We start from the raw sequence: 24,242 nt of genomic DNA, 5'->3' as shown, positions 1-24,242 counted from the left end.
TCTAGCCTTTCTAATTACCGTATTGTCCAGAGTATAAGACAATCATGAATTATTGGAAGGTATTTACAAGAAAAATTAAATAATGTGAAAGTGTCCACTATTTTGTTGTAAAACCTCGCGGAGGAATGATATGGGTCAGATCTGCCTGGGACTGCCGACTTCACTATTTGATATTCATCCTACCCACTCACAGGTAGTCAGGAATGATTCAGGAGCACGAGACCAACTCGTCTCTGTCATCGCTCTGCCCTCTCGCCGGAGGCCTGCCAGTGGTGTGAGGGGAAAGACATGGAAGGTAAACCCAGATCCTTACGAATCGAGAGGACTCTAGAGATTTCTTCTTTCAAGAAGTATATGAAGGAGCCAGCCTCACAATTTAAAGTAGACCGACTGAGCTCAGTGGGTGAGTCTGGCAGTTGGTTCAGTCAGAGTTTCAGTGCTGCTGAGCAAATGTACTGCTATGGAGCACTGCGAGTGCTGTGTGCGAGCAGTGAATGGAGTACTGTTGTGTGAGAGTACTCCCGTGGAGTACACAATTCAGCCTGTCAAGTTGAGCAGTGCAGTAAGTGTTCTTTTTTTTTTTTTCTAGGGGCTTTACGTCGCACCGACACAGATAGGTCTTATGGCGACGATGGGATAGGAAAGGCCTGGGAGTTGGAAGGAAGCGGCCGTGGCCTTAATTAAGGTACAGCCCCAGCATTTGCCTGGTGTGAAAATGGGAAACCACGGAAAACCATCTTCAGGGCTGCCGATAGTGGGATTCGAACCTACTATCTCCCGGATGCAAGCTCACAGCCGCGCGCCTCTACGCGCACGGCCAACTCGCCCGGTAGTAAGTGTTCTCTCTGTGGAACTGAGTCTATCGTTTTGTTCTGTCACTCAGGAGTTGATCTGTGTCCAGCTGCTGTAAAGTTAACGTTTGTGTCTGTAATGCAGCATGAGAGAACTCAACAAGGGATTGGCAACAGATAGTGTGCGACGTACAGAAATGTGAGACTGTATTGTGCGCAAGCCGTGAATTAAGCAGCTGTGATAATGTACTGTGCCGTTTCCATATGGAATGAAGGCAACAACGCGAGTGACGACGGAGAACACGAGGCCCGGAAACATGGCGCCGGAACAGTCTGGACCTGCATTCATCTATATACATCGAGAATGCAAGAAAGTGAACGTGAAGACAGAGACTTACACTCATTTTGAGAGCAAAGATGTGTAAATGTATGTATATAATGTTAAATTTAAACTGTGTGTACATTATAAAGTGTATTATACAAAATGAAACCAAAGGGATTGCAAACAGGGTAATGTCATGTAAAGTAAAATATCGAGAGTTGGTAAGAGTGGCGGTGGCAACACCTATATATCGATAGGCATTGGTATGTTCTTAAGATGAACTTGCACATCTAAGGTAATATACTTCTGTTCCATATCTTTGTTCTAATGAGAAAGGCGGAATACAGAACTTTGTCATTGTTGTTGGCTTGCTGTTGGCGTGCAGTCAATGTATGTGACGCTTGAAAAAGGTCGTTGTTAAAGCAAGCAGATTGTGAGAATATATTGATGGAAGTTGAAGTGTATACAATCTGAGTCGTAAAAAGGAGTCGAAATATGCGACGTGTATTTTAATTGAGTGTCAATAGTGACAAATAGTAATGAAATACTAGCAGTTATACAGAGCCAAGCCATTACATGGAAACCAGTGCTGTACTTGAGAAGTTAATGTCGGTATCTTGTGAATAGTTACGTATATCAAGGAGTGTATGCATTGTTGAATATAATGATTCTGTGTGAATTTGGTAAACTAATGCTAGCTTGTTTCAGGTGTGATCTACATGAGAATGTAATAATGATTCCAAAAATGAATCCAGGTAATAATAATAATAATAATAATAATAATAATAATAATAATAATAATAATATGGAGAGCTAAAATGTGAGAGCGGGTTTCAGCCGAGACAATGGTGTGGTTACGGGGAAGGATGACCTAGACCATGCGCTACCTACACCCTGGTCTGCAAGTCAGTAATCATCCACATATTCATAATGCTCTTTTATGGTTAATTTTGTCACAATTCTTAGTAGCTATAATGAAAGATAGTAGTGTTAAGACATGTCCTGAAGTAGTTCGTTGAGACGTGAGAATAAGTGCACAATAAGCGATTTGATATTGAATTATTTGGCATGTAGCAATTTACATACGCGTTTGGCGACAAGATGTTATAAATTTCACGGTATCATGTGCGTGAGTGATTATTTATGGAAGGGAGTCGACTTCGGTGTTGTTTACATTATGTTGTATTGTAATTACTGAAAGGTTTACGGGTTTATGCGAGCATATGTGACGTGTTAAAGTATAATCTAGGCACATCTATTGTGAAGTTAATGCTGGTAACACACGGGTAATGGAAATGTGATTTGTTGCGAGTAGTGAGATAGTGAACTTCGTTAATTCAAAGAATTATTCTTCGAGTAATTGGTCGCAGCATGTTTATTATTATCATGATGATGAGCAAGAAACTACAGCATATCGTGGTATTAGAGAAGACATTGCGCAGGTAAATAATACAATTTGTGTGAAGCTACGAGTGATAATAATAATATGAGACGATATGATATGAATATAGTAATAATGATGTGAGTGCCAAGTGAATATTAAGTGCCTGCAATGTTGATAGTTATGGTGGTAATTAATAATTCAGTGCGGCGTTATATCGTGATATGCTAACGAAGCTTGTGGTGAGCTCACGTGTATTTAAGTGATTTTTATAGAGAAATCTGCTGTGTAATGATTTTTTTTTTTTTTTTGCTAGTTGCTTTACGTCGCACCGACACAGGTAGGTTTTATGGCGACGATGGAACAGGAAAGGGCTAGGAGTGGGAAGGAAGCGGCCGTGGCCTTAATTAAGGTACAGCCCCAGCATTTGCCTGGTGTGAAAATGGGAAACCACGGAAAACCATTTTCAGGGCTGCCGACAGTGGGGTTCGAACCTACTATCTCCCGAATACTGTGCTGTGTAATGAAAGTCATGAAATTAATTTGAGATGTGGTAGTGAAAGTTCACCATGTAATTCGTCAAGAAGAGCGTGCCATTCAAATTTGTTGTGTTTACTGTGGAATCAAACCATGTTAATGGATATGTATGTTACATATGTAAGTGTATTTTGAGATTGTAATGTTGATGATTACTAACTGTGAGGCTATGTCGACTATTATGATTCAATCTATTGTCATGACATTATGAATACCGCATTCAAGATTCACGTTCCGCTATTATGATTTTCGCCCAGTACGGTAGTGATATGCTTGCGGCGTATAGGGAACTTACCCCACACATGGCTAGGAGGATGCGCACCATGATATCTGTTAGGTTAGTAGTAGCACTTCATGGACATAGTAATTAATTATAGGTAGTGTAGCTATCATGTGATACTTTGATTTGATATATGAGTGTAAATATTTCTTGTTGATATATGTGTTGTTTCCCCATCATTCATATCATCCATTAGTGCTAGGTCAAAATGATCCTCGAAGGTATGTGCGAGGATAGGTGTGCAGTTATTGTTACGTTAAGGCGAGCATCCTCAGGACAACATAATTTGATTAGTGATCATTTAATTTCAGTTTAGGTTAATCAACCCATGAAAAGGCATTACTGGCTGGACTCATTCGCCGTAAATAAATGCAAAACTTCTTATAATGTACACCAAGCATGGTATAAAATATGACACAAAGAATATTATTAAATAGGTTGCTTCATCCATATAGAACACGTACAATGAGATCTCAAAAATGGTTATCAATCTCAAGGTCAATATTAATTGATGGGTATTGTGAACTTGTGTTCGTATTCACAACTAGCTTTTGGAAAGTAAGAATTACTTAAACCAATATCACTGCATTATGTTGGGGTAGAGACAGGCCAGTGATTGGTTTCGATTGCAATGATTTCATGTGTTGGAAGGTTAAATGCACGCTTTGGTTTCGTCTTAGCTTAGATAGGGATATTTCAATGAATAAACAGAATCCAATCCAGAATATCTCCATTCTTTCATTAGTAATTAGCTGTAAACAACCTTTCCTGTAAATTAAATTCCAACTTCATGGTCACAATGAATTATAAGATAGTTCTAACCTTAGAAACAAGGTCAGTGTTGTTGTATGCATCGTACGAGTCATGATAATAGCGAGTATAGGCAAGATATCGACGAACTGGAAACCATATTACACAGGCACGTCATGAAATTGGAAAGATACTCCACAAATTAGACTCCAGAAACCTGGTCGCCCAATAGGATTCCCAACTCGACTTCTCGCACCCGGTGCGATTCACCACCACTAGAGTTCAGAAACTCGAACCATCAAAGTTACGCACCAGTCCAGACACCTTAGCTAGCTGTGGCACTGCGACTCTCTGAAATAGCCCCACAACGAGAAGAACCTGTCAAGATCCTGAGTGCATAGGCTCATCCATGGGGCGCGCAACACAATGGTGGGCTCGATCCCAGACCCCGGATCTCAGACGCTTGTCAGTTGTGGTACAGCAAGTATAATTGTGGAATTGTTAGAGTATAAGTAACAGTAGTATATGTCTTTTCACAAGAGTTTAATCCCGATGTAAACATGGTATGTCCAAGCCTCTGCCAAAGAAAGAGTTGTGATTTGCTGAGCATGTAGTATCTAACTCCACCCCATCAACGTCTCGCGTGTTCGGATGTACAGGGCTGCACATCACATAGGACAACAGTGCAAAGATCTGAACTTCTGAATAAACGGCTAAACCTGGAATCTGTTCACTTAGCTTATTGAACACATTCACAATGCACTGACTATGGTCACTTCTCAATGGTTTTCCACTTTTGTGCTCCAGTTCTCTCACTAAGAATACCGACTCACTGACTGCTGGCAGATGCAACACCTTATCACCGCCCTGTACAGCTTGGGACTTTCCCCCACTACGAGAAGACTTCCTGTATTACACCACGCCTTGTGCCTTCATTTCTAGTTATTTAATCACCATTTTATAAAAGAAGCATTTGTATATACCGATATATATGACAACCATATTTTAATTTGATTACGTACTTTTCCAGACCCTCTAAATGTAATAAACTAAAATAAAATTAATGTGACATACTACTTTTCTTCGAGTTCGCATACAGTCAAATGAGTGGGACGGCTGCTTCTCCAATCAACTACGTCCATGTCCATGTGTAAAAGCAAGGTGCTCCGCCTATTTGTTTACATCAGGATTAAACTCTTGTGAAAAGCGGTATAGAAGAGTGTGTAATGTATACTGCATAGCTAGTGTGATTGTGTTAGTTTGTAAGTGGTAAACAACCAGTGACAGTGAGAGTAGAGAGAGTGAAAAAGGGTGTACTTGTGTGTCTGTATAGTGTGTAAAAATTAGAAACTAGCAGTCTTAGAATTTGCTGTAAATGCTACCAGTTGTTGAGTCTTTATTTACCACCCATGCCACATTACAATAATGAAATGTAATTACAACATAGTCAAGCTTTCCTATACTGTACTTAAATCATTTAATAAGCCCTAAAGTAAATCTAGGAACAAGTTTTATTTTAGTATTTAAAAAAACTATTAAGGGTTTTACTCAGTTTTATAATGTACACTGATACATTGATATGTAACCAATTTATCAGCATTATCTGCTGATAAGCACTGCAAAGCAGTAGTGCGACATTGTAAACACAGTCCCGAATATCACATAATTTGTTTATATAACCCTAGGCTTGCCTTGAATTCAGTTACCAGAACACTTATCTCATATTATGCTGCCTCCCATGTCTATTAGATAAATCTGGCTACATTTCTTTATTAAATGTTTCTGTCTTTGATCCTCTGAATTTTCTCTTTTAAATGTGCCAGTATTCTTAAACTTTTCTTCCTGTTTCTGCAAACATCGTCATTTACACCCAGGAACACCAAACTTTTGAATAACCTGTACATCATCACCACATTATGACTCAGGGAAAACCTGCAATTTGAATTCTCAACTACCATTTATTTTACTGAGGTGACGAAGACACTCTTTTTTACATAATCTGCCATGACTGGAACAGTTACCAAGTCAAGAAACAATAGATCACACGTCCAAAGTTCCAAAACTTGAATGACCAGGCCACAGACAGCTGTGAACACTCCTCTGCCATTATTCCATTAAGTATGCACACTGCTCATTCCAACCAGCACCTCAGAGTAGGGATCAAATAGCTGGAATACTATGATGAACCAGTGTGTTATGTATCAGAAAATTTATTAACCAGAGAAATGGCATGCTAAAGAAGAAAGTTATGTAACTCCCCAGCTACTTCCCGCCAATATTCAGGCAGGCTGTTAAGACTCGGTACACAGCAGCAATCCCATCCATTGGAGATGAGTGGTAGCAGAAGAAACTAAGCACATCACAACAAACAATGGTCAACGTAATGTTAGTGTTGATCAATTTTATGAGCTTTCGATATTGCAGGTCTTCACATTAAATTTAGTTTTCTTCCGACTCTGTGATGTTAGGGCATCTAATGTATAGGAAGTCATCCTTCCTTTCTTTCTTCTTTTATACTTCAAGCGATTGTTCTTTTACAATTTTTTCTCACTTTCATAATCATCTTCACAATTTTCCTTGACGATATGGACTGATCATCATGCATTTTAACACCTTAAGACAATAATAACAAAAACCATCACCAGTTAACACATCTGAACAATATCTCCATGTCAGTAATGCTCGCCGTTGATATGGACTAAGCAACAAAAGTCTAAATAATTCATGAATTCTCTTATCAGAGTCAGTATGGTAAAACTGAAGAGTACATAAATGATCGGAAATTGTATGCTCTATAACTTTTGTTATGTAGTTCTTTTCAATAAGACCGATAATATAGGTATTTAAAAATTCAATTGTAGGTGCAAAACAGGCTCTACAGCAAATAAAAAGTGGAACTATCTGAAAAGAGTTTGAACACCAGAAAACATTGCTTGAGTAAATGGAACGAAGTCCAACAAAATCTCAAGGCCATTTATCTGTGCAGGTAGGGATTAAGAGATCGCTGTGTTGAAACATAATCGAAAAGGAATTGCATCTGTATACTTACGAATTTACTGTTTTGAACGCGCTAAAACGTCCAGGCAAACCTTAGTATGTTAACCTTCTGTCGGGTGCAACCGATCTGACAGGCACACGTGTTAATTCTTATCTCCCATTCCATATTAGCCAGTTCGACACTAACCCTCCACACGTGCTGTTGTTGCAAAATTAATCTGCCAGGCACACTGCGCTTGATTGTGCACCATTATGTGAGGTAGATATTCTCAATTTATTTTGATCGGAATCTTATTTTACTTGCTTGATAATGAAAAAAAAAATGCTCTTGTTTATAAATATTTGCAATAATTATTGTAATATTATCCATCATTGTGCTTGTCAGGCACATTGCGCCCGAACATGATGTATACTTCTATTGTATTTTGTTACAGGATTTATACTTCAGGATGTCAAGTTCGATGAAAGTGTTCGACCTGAATAAATCTGATGACCTTGCAGAGGTAATGACATATCTGAAAGACAATGATGAAGATCTGAATGAGGATATTGATGACTAAAGTGCTACAAGTTCTGAAGACTATTTAGAAGACCGCGATGGTGATTCTGAAACTGAGCAAGAGGACAATGGAACAGATGAAGAGGATGAAACCACTTCAATTAGTAATTACTTTTTGGGAAAGGATAAAATATCTAAATGGAGTCATAGCCCATCTCTGAAAAGTGTTAGAAGAAGAACCCACAATCTTCTTACTCCCCTTCCTGGAGTAATAGGAAATGCTAGGTTGGCAAAAACTGTAACAGAGTGCTGGAATAATCTATTTACAGAAGAAATTTTGGATACTGTAGTCAAATACACAAATCAATACAACAGCAACATCAAAGATAAGCTTGTTCAGGAAAGAGACATAAGCAGTAATGATGTGATAGAAATAAGGGCTTTTATAGGACTTTTGTACTTAGCAGAACCTTATAGAAGAAGTAGGCAGTCTAGAGGAACTACCAGGCACAAACGGAGATGGAGTTGAAAAGTTTAGCCTGGTGATGAATACCGTACTTACTCACAGTATTAGACCCCCCTTTTCCCCATTTTTACACCCAAAAAAAGTAAGCGGTGTACAATATGCGATAACCTCAAATTTTGTGCAGTGAACACACAATACATACACAAAGAGCTTTAAATTGTACATGTAAACCTTCTACATTATTCTTTAACAAACCAATGAATGTATTTGAGTTATACCAGCTATTTTCATTGGAAGGCAATATTTCCAAATGTAAAAAGTCAATAAATGGTGAACACGTCTTATAAGCCTACATCTATATATATAAAATAAGAGTTTTGTCTGTACATGGCTCAGAATTTGAAAAGAATGGTATTTCTGTATCGATCATGTCCACAGTAACAAGAAAATGCAGTTTTTACTCCGTAATTTCTGTCTGTCTGTCTATCTGTCTGTCTGTATGTATGTACACGCATCACGATAAAACGGCTGAAGAGAATTTAATAAAAATCGGTATGTAGAGTCGGGGGGTGAGCCGCTACAATCTAGGCTATAAATTATTTTATTCACGCTGAATGAAATGGTAGTTTGGGGGAAGGCCTAAAATTCGATTCTCAAACATTTTTATTATTAGTTGTCATATCGATAAATACTACATAACTAAAGTTATATAGAATTAAATTTCTGATCATTTACGTCTTATGCATTTTTACCGTACCGGCTATGATAACATAGATATTCATGAATTTGGATTTTTGTTGCTAAATCCATATCAACGCCGAGCCCCGACAAAATGGGTAAACAGTATTTAATGAAAATCGGTATATAGAGTCGGGGAATAAGAAACTACAGTTTAAGCTATAAACAATGTTATACACCCTGGGTGAAATGGTAGTTTAGGGGAAGGCACCTAAAATTTAATAAATACGTATGTTCTTCGTCCTATGGAAAAGTACTACATAACAAAAGTTATAGGGAATACAATTTCCGATCATTTATGTTTTATTCAGTTTTACCGTACCGACTATGATAAGAGTGGTATTTCAGAACCGGAAGACAATTAATAATGTGAAGGCCTACAATATCGAAAGCGCGTAACACTGATCAACAATAACATTGCACTGGCCGTTGTTTGTTGTAATGTTCTTTGCCTCTTATGCTGACATTCAACTCCGATAGATGGGATTACTGCTGCGTACCGAGTATAATAGCCTAACTGAATATTGGGGGGAAATAGCTGAGGAGTTGGATAACTTTCTTCTTTAGCATGCTATTACTCTGATTCATACATTTTCTGATACTGCTGGTACGTCACACACTGGTTCATCATAGTATGCCAGCTATTCGATACCTACTCTGACGCGCTGTTTTGAATGAGCAGTGTGCGCACTTAAGTCAGAGGCTCAGTTAGTAGCACCATGGCACTAAAGCCCTTGAAGAGCCTTGGCCTACCAAGCGACCGCTGCTCAGCCCGAAGGCCTGCATTTGACGAGATGTCGCGTGGCCGGCACGACGAATCCTCTCGGCCGTTATTCTTGGCTTTCTTGATCGGGGCCGCTACTCACCATAAGATAGCTCCTCAGTTCTAATCACGTCGGCTGAGTGGACCTCGAACCAGCCCTCAGGTCCAGGTAAAGATCCCTGACCTGGCCGGGAATCGAACCCGGGGCCTGCGGGTAAGAGGCAGACACGCTACCCCTACGCCAGGGGGTCGGCCAGTAGTAGTATGAACTGGTCTAGAATTACAATTTAGGCCTATTCCAAATTATAGTAGGCCTACCACAATTCATTAAATAACTCAAAATTCAACCCTGAAATGAGCCATTTCTTAAGAAAAGCTTCTTCCTCTTCACTTTTATTAAATCTACATTAATTTTATTCCAAATTAGCAGCAAAGATGTGGTTTCTTCTCTGGCTTGGAGGAAAAATTGCCTCCACGTCAGATAGTTCTTTCCCTCGCCATTGTAGTGAATTGAGATTTTCCGACTCATCGGGTACTCCCAGGAAACAGATAAGTAAACAGGCATAGTTTTTGTCCTGGGACTATCCACTATTCGAATCGCCCCCCCCCCCCCCAGAAAAAGACGAAGATTGTTCACGGATCACGGATGTCTGCGTTTTGGTCATTTCAGCTCTGTAGCTTTGGACTGTTAGTTCGGCAGCATAGTACTGTTCGTTAAAAGTGAGAAAATGTGTGGTTTTTCATTTGATTGAGTATTTCATATGAAAGCATTGCTTTGAATCGCGCCATTCCTACTGACGTCATTGTAATGACCCATGTTCATTTCAGTTGGGAAAACTACTAAGAGAGTCTTTCTGATAATCTATAAAGGCAGGCGGAGAGTCAGTGTCAGCCATTATAATGAAAACTCCCCAACCTGATTGTGACTGACGGTAGGCAAGCTGGCCTACCATTACAATGAAAATTCCCTAACCTAGTCTTCATATGAGAAAAGACGTTGGTGACTTGCCCGTCGTGCTTCTAGAGCAACTTTAAGAGCTTTGCAACTTAATACAATCTTGCTCACAACGTTTACACTACCTAACCTAGAATTCTGTATAAAATTTAGAATTCCGTGGCGAAAAACGGGTACATCAGCTAGTATAGAATAAATATAAACCCTTTTAGTTGTTCATATCATGTTTTGTTTCATCTCATTAATTCCTCTGATGAGGTCGACGTCAGGAAAGGCATACAGTCGTAAAAACTCGCTACGAAGATTCGTCTCATTTCATACTCAACCCCATAGAGAAAAAGGATAAGGGTATCGTATTATCACATTATGCAATATTGATACAAAATAACTCAATTTGTCTCTGTCAGTTAAGCCCTGATCACTGCTTTCATTTTAATTGTCTAGTGCCACTAACTTCCATTCTACCGGCGCGTACATCATCTTTGGGCGTGTCATCATTCCAAGTGACGCCATCTTCACTGCCATCTCCTCAGCGATGCACTGCAGTCGAGACCGAGAGCATTCGAGGTCCCGTATTTTTGAACCTTTTAAAAAGGTTCGTTCCAGACTATAGAGTCCAAACTGGGTGAAGCCATTCCCAAACTGGTTTTTTTTCTTTTCCTGCTTTATGTCGCACCGACACAGATAGGTCTTATGGCAACGATGGGACAGGAAAGGCCTAGGAATGGGAAGGAAGCAGTCGTGGCCTTAATTAAGGTACAGCCCCAGCCCAAACGGTTTCTGGAGATGATCTCTGATATTCCCAGCTGGTATATGTATAGAAGAAGCCACTCCTTGTGAATAAAGCCGTGTCGTTGAAAGCATGCCGAACCACCAGCTGATAAGTAGCGTATGTTGCAAGTTGTATTTCTGAATGTAATGCATAGTGACTGGAAGCATTCTTTTAATAACTGCGGCTGTTGAAAGCCAGACCCTTATTTATAAGTATATTTCATACTTGTTCTTGTTCTCTACATTTATCACATCAGGATTTACCTAAACAGCTGTAAATGGGATAAGAGAGACCGCATTGGTTAGGTTAAGTATGGTATCGCCCGGATAGTGCCAAAAGTTCCACGACGAAAAGAATAAAAATAAATACACGAGTTTTTTCCGTATTTAAGGATATCTACAGGTGTGGCGGTAATGCATTTTATTATAATGTTTAAATTTGTACGTTCATTGTCTCCCACATTTTGTGTGGCGGTAGTGCGTTTTATTATCATAATATTTAATTTTGAACGTTCCTTGCCTCCCATTTTTTATTAATGCATACCCCTGTATGTTTTGTTTGGTGTCTCCGAAAATCATGCAAAGTAAGTGGGGATATAAAAAAATCAATATTATTATTATTATTATTATTTGTTAGGTACGTTGGAGAATAAAACAATTGTGATTAGATTTATTTTTATTATAAGATATTAGAATCATTCTGTATTGATGGTTTTCACTTTACAAAGGAAAAATTTATAGTATCCTATTCAATACATCTATATATATATAAAATAAGAGTTTTGTCTGTACATTGCTCAAAATTTGGAAAGAATGGTATTTCTGTATCGGTCATGTCCACAGTAACAAGGAAATGCACTTTTTACTTTTCCGTAATTTCTGTCTGTCTGTCTGTCTGTCTGTATGTACATGCATCACTAGAAAACGGCTAAAGAGAATTTAATGAAAATCGGTATGCAAAGTCGGGGAATAAGTCGCTACAATCTAAGCTATAAATGATTTTATTCACGCTGATAGAAATATTAGTTTAGGGGAAGGCCTAAAATTTAATTCTTAAATATTTTCGTTATTAGTGGTCCTATCTCACTGAAAACAGGTATAAAATGTCGAAGAATGAGTCACTATAATCTAGGCTATAAATCATTTTATTTACGCTGAATGAAATGGTGGTTTAGGGGAAGGCCTAAAATTTAAGTCTCAAATATTTATATTATTGGTGGTCGCATCGATAAATACTACATAACCAAAGTTAAATACAATTAAATTTCCGACCATTTATGTCTTATACATTTTTCCCGTACTGGCTATGATAACAGAGATATTCATGAATTTATATTTTTGTTGCTAAGTCCATATCGACGCCGAACCACGAGAAAATGGGTCAACAGAATTTAATGAAAATCGATGTATATAGTCGGGGAATAAGAAACTAAGTCTAAGCCATAAACAATTTTATTCACCCTGGATGAAATTGTAGTTTAGGGTAATAATTTTTAAATACCTATGTTTTTGGTCCTATTGAAAATTACTACACAACAAAAATTACAGAGAATACATTGATCAACAATGACATTACATTGACCATTGTTTGTTGTGACGTTATTTGTCTCTTATGCTGCCTCTCAACTTTGACAGATGTGATTACTGCTGCGTACCGAGTAAAAGAGCCTGACTGAATATTGGCGGGATATTAGAAAACTTTCTTCTTTAGCATGCCATTCCTCTGGTTGATACATGTTCTGAGACAGCTGGTATGTAACATATTGATTCTTCATAGTATTCCAGTTATTCGATCCCTACTCTGATGCGCTGTTTTGAATGAGCAATGTGCATACTTGAGGCAGAAGCATACTTAACAGTAGTAGTAGTAGTAGTAGTATGGCCTGGTCTAGAATAACAATTGAGGACTATTCCAAATTCTAGCACCACAATTCACTACCGGTAAATAACTCAAAATTCAACCCTGAAAAGAGCTGTTTAAGAAAATCTTCTTCCACTTCACTTTTATTAAATTCTACACTCACTTTATACCAAATTATCAGTAAAGAGGGGCTTCTTCCTCTGGATTGGAGGAAAAATTTCCTCCAAGTCAGATAGATTTTTTCCGCCGCCAGTGTAGTAAATTGATATTTTCGGACTCATCGGGTATTCCTAGGAAACAGATTAGTAAAAGGGCATAGTTTTGCCCAGGGAGTCTCCACTATTCGACCCTCTCCCCGCCGATAAAAGACGAAGAATGTACGTGAATCACGGCTGTCTGCGGCTTGGTCATTCCTGCTCTGGAACTTTGGACTGTTAGATCGGCAGTGTAGTCCTGTTTGTTAAAAGTGAGAAAACGTGTGGTGTTTCATTTGATCGAGTATTTCATATGAAAGCATTGCTTTTAATCGTGCCATTCCTAATAACGTCATTGTAATGTACATTTCAGTTCGGAAAACCACTAAGATAGTCTTTCTGAGGATGTAAAAAGGCAGGTGGAGAGTCAGTGTCTGCCATTATAATGAAAACTCCCCAGCCTGATTGTGACTGATGGTATGCAAGCGGGTCTACCATTACAGTGAAAATTCCCTAACTCAGTCTTCATATGTGAAAAGATGTTTGGTGACTTCCCCGTCGCGTTTCTAGGGTAACGTTAAGAGCTATGCAATTTCATACAATCTTGCTCACAGCGTGTACACTACCTAACTTAGCATTCTGTATACGATGTAGAATCCCGTAGCGAAGCACGGGTACATCAGCTAGTTCATTAATAATTCCATCATCGGCATTTTTCCATCACGTGTCACATACATTTCACCTGGCATGTTGGTCTCCTCTCAAACTTGGATTCTCAAGCTTTTTCGCTCCCTTCCTAGCCATTCGCGGCGATGGTGACTCTACAAAGACAAACTGTCAGTTCTGAATTTTCAATATAGTGATTTCGTCCTGTTTTTTAATTGTAGCAAACTGCCAAATTTTTAGACTAAGAGGTCCGCAACCTCACTATAAGCAATTATTGTTCATTTTGTCTGTATCATTTAATTTCTTTCCTTCTTAGGGTTAACACACTTTTTAGAATCAATTATGAGTAATATTAATGGTTTTCTTTTTCCCACTGAATTTGTCTCAACGAGTTATTTACTGCTCCATCTAATGATGGAAATGTTGTATGGTGTACTGTTTTTTATTTCTGTCATGTCTCTTGTTTTTCATTCCTTCATTATGTTTTTAGCACAACTTTAGCTTGTATTATGTAAATAACTTAACCCCTCTTATTTCACTGAATATGTCTCAAACGAGTCTAAACATGTTTGAATTTTATTACTCCATCTAATGATGGAATTATGTTATTGAATAGGAGGATACTTTAAATTTTTCCTTTGTAAAGATTGCTTTTACCACGTTTTAAACCTACTTCTCTCCCAAAAAACCCCATATTGGACCGACTTATGAGATAGTAAACGATCACTTTGTTAATGATCTCGCTAGCCTATATTAATAGGCCTAGCAACAACCATGAATATTTCTAAACTAAAGTAAACTCGTTTCCTCATCCCAAGGTGGTGCAGCTCTTGTTTAGACAGATCCCCGGTGGAAGAGACTTGCATGTACCATTTTCACTGCAAATCAATCTTACTGTCATTCATAAATCTCTGGCAATACGGCACCGGGAATCGAACTCAGGCTGCCGAGAACAGCTGCTAATTGTGTTAACCACTTCGCTGGCGGACATTCTTAACTATAAAACATAGACATGTATACGTGACTGATGTGTGGTTGTAATGCGTGGGTCGGACACGAAACTATTCACCTATTTGTGCGATGTCATCAAAGCTGCAGTAGCCCTATGCTGCAGAGGTGGACATTTCTGAACTGCGAAACACAGATTTACCGCATGACTTCCATGCGTTTTCATTGCATGGGTCGTACGGACGAAACTATTCACAAATTTGTGTGATGACATCAAAGCAGCATAAGGCTTGTAGTTGCTTCAAAGCGGAATCGTTATTGTTCTCTGATGAATTAGGTTTGGGGGGGGGGGGGGGGGGGGGAAGTCTTGTATGCAAGATTTTTTTTTTCTTTTTCCATTTTCTTCATCGCGAAAAGCCAAGGGGGGTTCTAATACATGAGTAAATACAGTACTGAAAGATTAAAGACTCTAATGCGTTACCTACGTTTTGATGATTAAGATAGTAGCTTAGCCAGAGGAGCAGAAGACAGACTCGCACAAATCCATGATATTTTCTCCCAGTTTGTGCTCTACTGTCAGAAAAATGATTTGCTTGGTGAAAATACAATACTACATGAAATGCTTACAGGTTTTCGTAGAAAGTGTCCTTTTCGCCAATACATTCCATCAATGCCCAGCAAATAGAGGATAAAAATGTATGCGCTTGTGAATGCGAAAATGTTTTATTCCTATAATCTAGAAATTATGCTGGAAAGCAAATACAAGGACCTTTCATGACAAATATAAGCCAGATGATGTGGTTTAACGCATGGCCAAACCTTTGTTTGGCAAAGGTTGTAAAATAACAACTGATAATTGGTTCAGTAACTTAGAACTTACTGAGGAACTAAAGGAGAAAAGACTATCCTACATGGGTACATTGAGAGAGAGAGAGAGAGAGAGAGAGAGAGTAAAACAGGTGCCACTTGAACTTGTCACCACCACAGGACAGGAAAAATATACCAGCATTTTTGCCTTCAGAAAAGACACAACCTTGGTGTCTTACATTCCAAAGAAATGAAAAAACTGATTCTTGTACCTTCGCTCCATAATGAGTGGAATGATGCAAAAATTGATCCTGACACGAAAGAAAAAAAAAAGAAGCCAGTCAGTAACTTTCTATAACTCAACAAAAGGAGGGGTAGACACTGCAGACAAACTGCATGCTACATTTGATGTGACTCAAAAACACCAAGCAATGGCCTATGGTGATTTTTTACTATGCTAAATATAGGGAGCAACAATTTACTCACGTATCAGACCCCCCCTTTTTCCCCCCAATTTTACAGCCATCAAAGTAAGGGGGGTCCAATATGCGATAACCTCAAATTTTGTGCAGTGAACACATGACTTCTAGGCTACAAAGAGCTACAAATTGTACACGTAATCATTCTACACTTTAACAAACCTATGAATGTATCTGAGTTATACTGGCTGTTTTCATTGAAAGGCAGTATTTCTAAATGTAAAAAGCCAATAAATGGTATACACGACTTTTACGCCTACATATAAAGTAAATACAGTAGAACCTCGATAATTCGAAATCGGTTAATTCAAAATCCCGCCTAATTCGATTTCAATTGTTTAATTCGAAATACGGATAATTCGTAATTCGAAGTACAATGTCGGCCCCATTACTGAAATTCAGATTTTTAATTCGAAACTGCCTGTACATTTAAAAACAATAGTATGTTACAGAGTAATTTCAACTCGAAATTTATCCGTTCCGCGTCAAAATAGAACGCGCGTTCCAGAACATGGAGGGGTAGCTTTTCGCACTTACACTCACTTCGGTGGGTCTACAGTGCACTTCATGATTGCTAAGTTGAATGAAATCGGAATTCTTTTGTATTCAACCTTTTAAGGAACGCTGTAATATCACACAACAGGCAGTGTGCGGGAAAACAGAATCCGCGAACACTGGCGATGCCGATAGTTGATGAAAAAACGTGGCTCATATAATAAATTCATAGGCACCGAACAATATTGTCATTGCCGGTGAAACTGCATTGCTTTATTTTCATGCGAGCCCAATTGCCAGCCGGGATATCGTACAAGGGTGAGGGATGGGGGTCATAGTAGTGCGTTGCAATGCACATGGAAGCGAGATACTTTATCCCCTCGCCATAGGAAAGTTTGATAAGCTACAATGTTTTAAAGGCGTCAGGCACTTGCCATGCCAGTACAAAGCATCTAAAAATGCAAACAGTACAGAAATCCAAAAAAATAATGCATGTGCACAGGGAAACCGGCATAATTTATCCTCGTCTTTGAATTGTGCGATTTTTTTTCTTTCGTTGCGTGAGGTTATGTTTGTAACATTGTAAATGCACCTTGTTAGATACATTTCGGAAATAGTTTTTTTCCATGGCATTTGAAAGGTTTAAACTGTGAATCGAGGTGATTGCATGTATTAATGGGTCTTAGAATACTTTGTGACGCGGCAAGTGTTTACGTTTCTGAAGTACGAGAGAAGTGCCATGGCGGGAAATCATACAAGGATAGAGCCATAGGAAAGTTCAATTTTAAGGGCATCGGGTAAATACAAGGCATCTAAAATGCATACAATATAGTAATCCAATTAATAAAGCACTTGCACATGGGAGCCAGCATAGATTTCTCCTCATCTTTGAATCGTGCTTTTTTTCTTCTTTCTTTCGTTGCGTGAGGTTATGTTTACCAGTGAGAAATCCGAGTGCATTATTTGAATACTGTAAATGCACCTTCTAGGATACATTTTGGAAATGGCATTTGAAAGGTATAAACTGTGAAGCAAGGTTAACTGCATGCAGTAACAGGCCTTAGAATATTTTGTAACGCGGCAAGGGTTGGTACTTCTGAATTGCGAATTGGCGGTTAATTGGAAATCACGTAATTCGAAGTCCGATTTTTGAGTCCCAACGACTTCGAATTAACGAGGTTTTACTGTATAATTCATTTCACTCGTATCGCGTCGTTCGTTTCATCTCATTAATTCCTCTGATGAGGTCGACGTCAGGAAGGGTATACAGTCATAAAAACTCGCTACGAAGATTCAACTCACTTCATACTCGACCCTACAAAGAAAAGGGATCAGGGTATCGTATTATCATGTTATGCAATAGTGATACAAAATAACTCAAAGGCCAGTCATTTGCATACCTGCCAACTTCACAAAATCAAAAATCAGGAGATTTTGATATGAAAATCAGGAGAAATCAGGAGATACAATATTGGTCAAAACTGCTTATTCTACATATAGCACAGTACAGTACTATGATATATTTATAGCACTTATTGTCTCAAAGCCCGACTGTTGCTGTACGAGGCTACAAGGCTAAAAATTACACATTTCTATTCCCTCACAGGAAGTATGTGAATGAGATGATCGGTCTCTGATAATATTTCGAAAAATAGCATGAATTCATGCTCCACACGTGTGAATGAGTCATGCAATCAGATGCCATTACCTAACAAATGCATAGATTGATATATTGCATCAAGCTTCCGTGCGATTATGCGGAGCGCAATGCTATCTGTATAAAATAACTAGCTGATGTACTCGTGCTTCGCTACGGAATTCTCAGAAAGACTGTCCTTACAGTTTTCCCAACTGAAGTGTCAACATGGGTCATTACAATGACGTCAGTACGAATGTTGCGATTAAAAAGAATGCTGTCATAAGAAATATTCGAAAAAATGAAAAACACCACATTTTGTTACTTTTAATGAAATTATTATGGTGTTGATCTAACAGTTCAAAGTTCCTGAGCTAGAATGACCAGGACGCACACAGCCGCGAACACTCCTGTGTAATTATTCCGTTTAAGTGTGCACACTGCTCATTCCAATCACTGCCCCAGAGTAGGGATCGAATATCTTGAATACTTTGATGATCCAGTGTGTTACGTACCAGTAGTATCAGAAAATTTATGAACCAGAGGAATAGCATGCTAAAGAAGAGTGAGATCTAACTTCCCTGTTACTTCCCGCCCATATTAAGGCAGGCTGTTATACTCAATACCGGTACGCAGCAGTAATGCCATCTATCGGAGATAAATGGCAGAAGACCACACAAAGCACATCACAACAAAACAATGGCCAATGCAATGTTATTGTTGATCAATTTTATGATCTTTCTATACTGCAGGCTTTCACATTTAGTTTTCTTCCAACTCTGTGATATTAGAGCATCTAATTCCCATTCTTATGATATTCTTCACAATTTAATTTTATTTTAGTCAGTACGGTAAAACTGCATAAGACATAAATAATCAGAAATTGTATTCTCTATAACTTTTATTATGTCAATAAGATAGGTGATTAAAAACTACCATTTCGAACAGGGTGAATAAAATCGTGTACAGCATAGACTGTAGTTCCTTATTCCCCGACTTAACATACCAATTTTCATTAAATTCTGTTCTCCCATTTTCTCGTACCTCGGCGCTTATATGGACTTAGCACAAAAATTCAAATTCATGAATATCTCTTATCATAGCCGATACGGTAAAAATGTATAAGACATAAATGATACAAAATTTAATAATATATAACTTTAGTTATGTAGTATTTATCAACAGGGCCAACAAAAACATAAATATTTAAGAATTAAATTTAGGCCTTCCCCTAAACTACCATTTCACTCAGCGTGAATAAAATTGTTTATGGCCTAGATTGTAGCGACTTTACATCCCGATTTTCATTAAATTCTCTTTGGCCATTTTCTCGTGATGGGCGTACATATATACATACATACATACATACATACATACATACATACATACATACAGACAGACAGAAATTTCGGAAAATTAAAACTTGCATTTCCCCTTGTTACTGTGGTCACGGCCAGTACGGAAATATCATTCTTTTTAAATTCTGAGCAATGTGCAGACAAAACTCTTATTCTATATCGAGATAAATTACAATTTGTCAGAATTGTCTCCAAATGGCTCCTAAAATCTCTAGAAAAGTCACTAGTCCTGTCACTAAATTACTAAAAAAGACTCCATATACGACTAGTCTCTAGAATCGTCTAGACTGATGTGAACGAACACAAAAATAACACGCGAGAACGAGAGATTGACAATCGATATACGCAACGCGATATACAGGTTTCAATAAACATCGCACATTCGCGCAATTTTGCGCATGAATAAACGTCGATATTTCGTTTGAAAGCTGCCAATGAGCGAAGGAATTCCGGCCACTGGTGTAAAAAAGCTGAAACAGCGGGATTTGAAAACAAATGTTTGAAGTTCACAAAAAAATAAGCTAAAATCGAGAGAAATAATAGAACATTCGAGAGGCAGGAAAAACTGTCGAAAATCGGGAGTCTCCCGCCTAAATTGGGAAAGTTGGCAGGTATGCATTTGTCTCTGTCAGTTGAGCAGTAGGCCTACCACACAGTAAACCTGATCGCTGCTTTCATTTTAATTGTCTTGCGCCACTAGCTTCCCTGCTACTGGCATGTCGTCATTCAAAGTGACGTCATCCTCACTGCCATCTCGTCAGCCCTGCACTGCAATTGAGACCGAGAGCATTCGAGGTCCCGTCTTAATGAACCTTTTAAAAATAGTTTTGTTCTTGACTATGGAGTCCAAACTATGTGAAGCTATTCCCAAATGGTTTCTGGAGATGGTCTCTGATATTCCCTGCTGGTGTATGTGTAGCAGAAGCCACTCCTGAATAAAGCCGTGTTATTGAAAGCATGACAAACCACCAGCTGATAACTAGCGTATGTTGAAAGCCAAACCCTTATTTTGAAGTATATTTCATGCTTGACTCTACATATATCACATCAGGATTTACCTAAACAGCTGTAAATGAGATACGAGAGACCGCATTGTTTAGGTTAGGTAAGTATAGAGGCACTTTTTTTTTTTTGCATTAACGATAAACGCAACAAAAAATATTTTGAAGCGATTTCGAGATATCTTAACGAATCGTATGATTATGGTTAAGAGAGCAGTAATTTTATCCTTGAGAATTACAGGGAAGTAAAGCGAAATGGCCAGTTTAAAGCGAACTTGCTTATTTTTCCATAAGTGGGAAACTGCAGCGAAATTAATGGAAAATCTGGAAATTGTATTCCAATATTCGATTTTGTGAAGGGAAATGGAAGACAGATTTCTCAGTTCGACAGAAATACCTGTTCGTTTTAATATTCTAAAATAATATCCCTTAATGGTATGGCCATACAGGGTGTGAATGCCATGGCAGCGTAGGGTGAAAGGGTAATTTTTTTATGTAACCTTAATTAGGGTTATATTTATTCCTAGTCAAGATTACATAAAGAATCATGAATTATAAATAGACCTGTAGTTTCTATTTATATAACATATATGTTCATGTAAATAATTCACAAATCACACGAATGAAACTTCTTTCAGAAAACAATTACAGGCAATTTCAAGATACGTGCAAAGCCGTACTTTGCAAAATAACGCGAAATGTTTCCTTTTTGCAAAATAGAGCATAAATTAATGCAAAAATATCATACCTCTAGGTATGTATAATCAAAAGAAAAGATTTTCATGATTATTAGTCCATAGTGAACTGTGAATTACAATAGTAGTTAAATACTTTATATTTAAGGTACAACTTTTCAATACAAATTATTAACGATATACATTTATATTAACAATCAGGGACTAGTTTCGACACTAGACACTTTCAACACTACTATTTAACTACTATTGTAGGTATGGTATAGTCCGGATAGTGCCAAAAGTTCCACGACGGAAAGAATAAAATTAAATAACAGGAAAGTTTGCCGCATTTATGGATATCTACAGGTGTGGTGGTAATCCGCTTTATTATCATAATGTTTAATTTCGTATGTTCATTGTCTCCCATTTTTATTAATGCACACCCTAGTATGTTTTGTTTGGCGTCTCTGAAAATCATTGAAAGTAAGTGGGGACATAAAAAAATTAATATTATTATTATTTATTAGGTACATTGGCGAGTAAAACAATAGGGAACATGCATGATCTGGGATTTTAATTAAAAATGTGCTAATCTGATTCAAAATTGCATGCAGAATTCAAAAATTTGGTCAAATAACTCCAAATATGATAAAAATCCAAATTAAAGTACGAAAATGTCACGTGACGCAAGTACGCGATCTCATTGGTCTGACGCCATCGTACAGGTTCGCCGTATTAGCATACAAAATAACAAATAGTGTGCTGTGAGAAACAGGATACAATCCACGTATTTCAACTTTATGTTAGTGTCTGGTATGGTTAAATTCGATACATATACATTGCATAATAATCTGAGTGTTATAATTTGGACTTCAAGCAATTCCTGAGCACACAGTGAGGCAGAAAACTTATAAACAGTGTATAGTCCCGATGTGCACTTGCATAATACCGCGAAAAAATACATAAAAATTAATATGGCAAAGGGCCGTAAAACACGGAAGAAATTGATTTTGGCGAGCCGGAAAATGCCAGTGATATATCGCAGAAGTATACAGTTTATTGCTGTGAAAATCATTTTAATGTAAGGTGAACTTTTAACCACTTTTCCACAAGTGTATTCCAATGGTAAAACTTTAAAGTTAAATCTATGATGCTTTAATTAAATGCACCAATTACATCTTAGAAACTGAAAGCAATAAACACTGCATACGTAAATGCTGATTATTAAAGTACCGTATAAACTTGAATACCACCCGCCACCGAATAAAATCCACACCCTAAATTTGAGATGGCAAAATATGGAAAAAAATTTTAAAATCAAGTAACATACATACCTATTTAATTTTCTTCAAATATACCACAAATATAAATTCAAACAGCATACAATTAATAAAATCATCACAAAAATTGTAAATAAAATCGGTACAATACTCGGATCATTCACAATTCACCGCCATCATCTGAAGTTTCACCATAGAATTTTCGTCGCTGGCATCTTTCCAAAAATAGTCATCCTCACTACCGTCCACTGAATTTGAAATTCCACATTTCTTAAAGCTTTTGGACACTAGATCGTTGGGAATGCGCGCCCATGCGGTCTTCATCCAGCTGCATATTAGTCCCACTTCAGGCCTCATCACTTGTCCGGTTGGTGTTAACGCATGATCACCATCAGACATCCATTCACTGTCTTACTAATAACAAGTCCTTATTCAGTTGTTTAACACTTGTATAGTTATACAGCGAATAAACCCCGTATAAGCATTGTATATTTTTCTTACTAACAAACGTGGTATACGGATTGTATTACTATACAACACATATACACTCGATCCAAGTCGTAAAAATCTCTTCCTGCAGTTCACCGACGTATTTTGCACGTTCACTGCCTTTATGATCGCTTCTGCTGGTTACCTATGAGCAAATCTTTCCGGACAGTCGTGCAGTAGCACGGCATATTGAAAAGGCAGTGGCAACACAAAGTGAGACGGCTGGAAATATTACAGAACAAGGAAAGCATTTGTAATTGAATCGGTGAGTTGAAAAGGGGACACATTCCAAAATCATTACTTTGCAGGAGAGAGGAAAAACTGTTCAGTCGCTAAAAGAAAGGTTTGATCAAAAATGTTTCTACAGTTTCGAGCCCGGACCCTCCAGGTGAGAGGCAGGCAAGTTAGACAGCGGGGCTAGCTTCAAACATTAATTACCGGTATGCGACTTAAAATTCTCGAAACTTTACATTCACTTTTACCACGGAAACTTTGTCATATTCCTCTGAAAACGTCTTTCAGTTCAGCAACTTTGATCAGCCAAACTCTTCGAAAAATCTAATACCCGTAACGCCAAGCCAAACAATAATAGACCACAAGTAGTTTTTAATTCTCTTATCTAATAAAATAAAGCACATTAGATACAAAAGCGCCCAACATGATAGCGAATTCCCTTCTTTTTTTTTTCTTTCCTTCCATTGTAATATGGTGACACCAGTATACTGTTTGTAGTCAGTATATGGAAATCTTGTACTGCGTGAATTAGCCTAAATCGACTTTTAAAGGCTATGCTGAACTCGAGAACATGGTTTTGAATGTAAATATCGAATCTCAAGTTCTTAAATGCATTATATTCAATTCTGAAAGTCGCTCGCTAATCACAATCATATTGGAAAGAGAAAAAATATCATTAACACTTCCAAAATTACGATTATTTGCGACCTTGAGCTCAGCTGGCAATCGTGCTCACTGTACGAGTCGGTACAAGTGCGAAATGATACAAAGTTTTTAAATGTAACATACTAAATGAAATGACTGCAGTTTTTATAACATTTTAACACAAAAACGTGAAATTCCCAGTCTTATATTAGGACCCAAACA

General features: G+C 37.9%; 1 protein-coding gene across 1 annotated transcript in view; it reads right to left on the bottom strand.

Annotated features, from left to right (window-relative positions):
* Positions 1 to 24,242, bottom strand: part of RhoGAP54D (Rho GTPase activating protein at 54D) — a 192,292-nt gene that overhangs the window by 47,591 nt on the left and 120,459 nt on the right. The window lies entirely within an intron of this gene.

This window comes from Anabrus simplex, chromosome 1 (genome assembly GCF_040414725.1).
Source record: "Anabrus simplex isolate iqAnaSimp1 chromosome 1, ASM4041472v1, whole genome shotgun sequence".
NCBI lineage: Eukaryota > Metazoa > Arthropoda > Insecta > Orthoptera > Tettigoniidae > Anabrus > Anabrus simplex.
This window is presented reverse-complemented; position numbering and strand designations above follow the sequence as displayed.